We start from the raw sequence: 4,597 nt of genomic DNA, 5'->3' as shown, positions 1-4,597 counted from the left end.
TAGTGTGGCAGTTGTTAACTTCTCATGGGGAGGGGTAACTGGCCTCAAAAGGGTTGTGGTTAGTGCAGACCTCCCAGTAGAATGTTTGTTGGGCAATGACCTAGAGAGTTCTCTATGGTCAGAAGTGGAGTACAGGACTCATGCAGAGATGTTAGGTATATCATCACATGTCCTTGCTGTGACCAGGTCACAGGCCAAAAAGTGCCTCACTGAACCTCAGGTCTTGGATCCTGGAACAATGGACCAAGCACCTACCAAGAAGAAGAACAGGAGGGTCAAGGCTGTGCCTTCCCCCCTGCCTCAGAGTGATGATCAGCCTTCCCAGGAAGCTGATCTAGAGGACCCTGAAGGAACTGTCCCTGAAGAGCTTGAACCTGACCAGGTTGAGTTTCTGGGGACAGGGGGACCTTCAAGGGCTGACTTGAGGCAGGCTCAGTTATCCTGTCCCTCTCTTGAACCCCTCAGACAGCTGGCTGCTGCTGAGGCTGCTGGGAATGCTCAAGGTACCCATAAAGTGTATTGGGATGAAGGGCTCCTTTATTCAGAGGCTAGAGACCCCAAGCCTGGTGCAACCAGGAGGTTGGTTATACCTCTGCAATTTAGGGGCTTCCTTCTTACCTTGGCCCATGATATTCCTTTAGCAGGACACCTAGGCCAGAACAAGACCTGGGACAGACTTGTCCCTCACTTTCACTGGCCTCATATGAATGAAGATACAAAGGAGTTTTGTCGCTCCTGTGTTACCTGCCAAGCCAGTGGCAAATCAGGTGGCACAACAAAGGCCCCCCTGATACCACTACCTGTGGTGGGGGTTCCCTTTGAAAGAGTGGGAATAGACATAGTGGGTCCCATGGACCCTCCCACTGCATCTGGGCACAGATTTATACTGGTGGTAGTGGATCATGCCACCAGGTATCCAGAGGCAATTCCCCTTAGGACCACTACAGCTCCTGTTGTGGCCAGGGCCCTGCTGGGAGTATTCTCCAGAGTGGGGTTTCCTAAGGAGGTAGTATCTGACAGAGGTACCAACTTCATGTCAGGATACTTAACAGCTATGTGGAAGGAATGTGGTGTCAACTACAAGTTCACCACCCCTTATCACCCACAATGCAATGGGCTTGTTGAGAGATTCAACAAGACCCTAAAGGGTATGATCAAAGGATTACCTGAAAAGCTCAGGCGAAGATGGGATATCCTTCTACCCTGCCTTCTGTTTGCTTACAGAGAGGTCCCACAAAAAGGAGTTGGCTACAGCCCCTTTGAATTGTTGTTTGGGCACCCTGTGAGAGGCCCACTGTGTTTGGTGAAGGAAGGATGGGAGTTACCTCTCAAAAAGCCTAAGCTAGACATAGTGGACTATGTACTTGGTCTCCGCTCCAGGATGGCTGAGTATATGGAGAAGGCATCTAAAAACCTTGAGGCAAGCCAGGCCTTACAGAAAGCTTGGCATGACCAAAAGGCTGTCTTGGTTGAGTATCAGCCAGGACAGAAGGTATGGGTGTTGGAGCCAGTGGCCCCAGCAGCACTCCAAGACAAATGGTCTGGACCCCATACAATCCTGGAAAAGAAGGGAGAGGTCACCTACTTGGTGGACCTAGGAACTCCCAGGAGTCCCCACAGGGTACTCCATGTTAACAGGCTTAAAGCATATGTTGACAGGGCAGACATGGGCTTGCTCATGGCTACAGATGAGGGACAGGAGGAGGAGAGTGACCCTCTCCCAGACCTGTTGTCTCAGAACCCTGAAGATGGCTCAGTTGAAGGAGTGACCCTTGGAGGCAACCTCACTGCCCATCAGCAGACTGAATGTAGACAGGTTCTACAATCATTTTCACATATGTTTTCCTTGATACCTAGTCAAACTGACTGGTGTACCCATGTTGTGGACACTGGTGACAGTCTGCCTGTAAAGAACAAACTTTACAGACAACCTGACCACGTCAGGGACTGTATAAAGGCTGAGGTACATAAAATGCTGGAATTAGGTGTCATTGAACCCTCAGAGAGCCCCTGGGCTAGCCCAGTGGTTCTGGTCCCCAAACCTCACACCAAAGATGGCAAGAGAGAGATGAGGTTCTGTGTGGATTACAGAGGACTCAATGCTGTCACCAGGACAGATGCACACCCTATTCCAAGGGCAGATGAGCTCATAGACAAACTAGCTTCTGCAAAGTTTTTGAGCACATTTGACTTAACAGCTGGCTATTGGCAAATCAGATTAGCTGAGGAGTCTAAGGCCAAAACAGCATTCTCAACCCCAGGTGGGCATTATCAGTTTTTGGTGATGCCCTTTGGTCTGAAGAATGCACCTGCCACCTTCCAAAGGCTGGTGAACCAAGTCCTTACTGGGTTGGATGACTTTTGTGCAGCATATCTTGATGACATTGCTGTCTTTAGTTCCACCTGGGAGGATCACCTGATCCACCTGAAGAAGGCTCTTGAGGCTCTGCAAAGGGCAGGCCTCACTATCAAGGCTACTAAGTGCCAGATAGGGCAGAGTAAGGTTGTGTATTTGGGCCACCTTGTAGGTGGGGGCCAAGTTCAACCACTGGAGAGTAAGATACAGTCCATCAAGGATTGGTCCCCTCCAACCACCCAGACTCAAGTTCGAGCTTTCTTGGGCTTGACTGGGTATTACAGGAAGTTTGTTAAGAACTATGGGTCCATTGTGACTCCTCTTAATGATCTGACATCCAAGAAGATGCCCAAAAAGGTTCAGTGGACAGTAAGCTGTCAAAAGGCATTTGATGACCTGAAGGAGGCCATGTGCTCTGCACCTATCCTGAAAAGTCCTGACTACTCCAAAGAGTTTATTGTCCAAACAGATGCTTCTGAGTTGGGTGTGGGAGCTGTGCTGTCACAACTTAATGTAGATGGTCAAGACCAACCCATTGCTTTTATTAGCAGAAGGTTGACCCCCAGAGAGAAGAATTGGTCAGCTATTGAGAGGGAGGCCTTTGCTGTGGTGTGGGCCCTGAAGAAGCTGAGGCCATACTTGTTTGGCACTCACTTCAAGATTCAGACCGACCATAAGCCCCTCTTGTGGCTAAATCAGATGAAGGGTGAAAACCCCAAACTGCTTAGGTGGTCCATTTCCCTACAGGGGATGGACTTTACAGTGGAGCACCGGCCAGGTACTGACCATGGGAATGCAGATGGTCTCTCCAGGTACTTCCACTTAGGACATGAAGACGAGACTGGTCAAGGCTAGTTTAATGTCCCAGCGTTTGGGGGGGGGTTGTGTAGGAGAGTAGGGTCTGCTATCCTATGGTCACCCCAAATTTTTGCTTTTTGCTTCACTGGTTTTTGACATATTGAGGCTGTGGGCCTGCCAATCAGACCCCCAGCCTGCTGTTCTCTCTACTAAATTAAAACTATGCACCCTAGGTGCATAACCAATTGGAAGTGGATCACCCTGTCAGCCCCTGTACCAGTGTACACTAGGTACCCAGGGCATTGGTGTACCCAAGACCTGCCAAGGGCTGCAGCATGTATTATGCCACCCCAGGCTTGGCCTAACAATCTGACACAACTGGCTGATCACTCAGCTGGGGTAAGTTGGTGTAATCACCTCTTACTTAGGTGTAGTATACCTATACCTAACCTTAAATGGGACACCTGGTAACCTATAAGTCACTCCTATGGCAGGCCTAAACAATCCTGAAGGCAGAGTGCTTGGTTCCATGTGAGATGGTGCTCTGGCATGAGCTGAGCCTGTCTGCAGTGGTCGGAACAACTTCCTTCTACTGTTTCCAGATATTGTCATTGTAGGAGAGTAGGGTCTGCTATCCTATGGTCACCCCAAATTTTTGCTTTTTGCTTCACTGGTTTTTGACATATTGAGGCTGTGGGCCTGCCAATCAGACCCCCAGCCTGCTGTTCTCTCTACTAAATTAAAACTATGCACCCTAGGTGCATAACCAATTGGAAGTGGATCACCCTGTCAGCCCCTGTACCAGTGTACACTAGGTACCCAGGGCATTGGTGTACCCAAGGCCTGCCAAGGGCTGCAGCATGTATTATGCCACCCCAGGCTTGGCCTAACAATCTGACACAACTGGCTGATCACTCAGCTGGGGTAAGTTGGTGTAATCACCTCTTACTTAGGTGTAGTATACCTATACCTAAACTTAAATGGGACACCTGGTAACCTATAAGTCACTCCTATGGCAGGCCTTAACAATCCTGAAGGCAGAGTGCTTGGTTCCATGTGAGATGGTGCTCTGGCATGAGCTGAGCCTGTCTGCAGTGGTCGGAACAACTTCCTTCTACTGTTTCCAGATATCGTCATACCATATACTCTTAAGTGCATTATGAACCTCGCGGTTAAATGCTATCTTTGGTTTGGCTTTATCAAAACATGTCGAGTAAGGTGTCATACGAATTGGAATACTAACCCCTCGCCAATTCTGGCGACGGGGTTAGCATTCCACCCTTCTAGAGGGACACGACATGTACAGTGCCTGAAACCCGGGTAAAATCAGACATGGCCTCAGCTCCACAAAATGGATGCTGCCACCACAGACACAAGTCTGCCCTCCTGCTGCTGGGAGTCCTTCCAGCTTGGGAGGTGTGGACAAAGGGTTTCCTGCCAGGG

This window comes from Triturus cristatus, unplaced genomic scaffold (assembly GCF_964204655.1).
Source record: "Triturus cristatus unplaced genomic scaffold, aTriCri1.1 SCAFFOLD_426, whole genome shotgun sequence".
In the NCBI taxonomy this organism is placed as follows: Eukaryota; Metazoa; Chordata; class Amphibia; order Caudata; family Salamandridae; genus Triturus; species Triturus cristatus.
Note: the sequence above shows the minus strand (reverse complement) of the source record.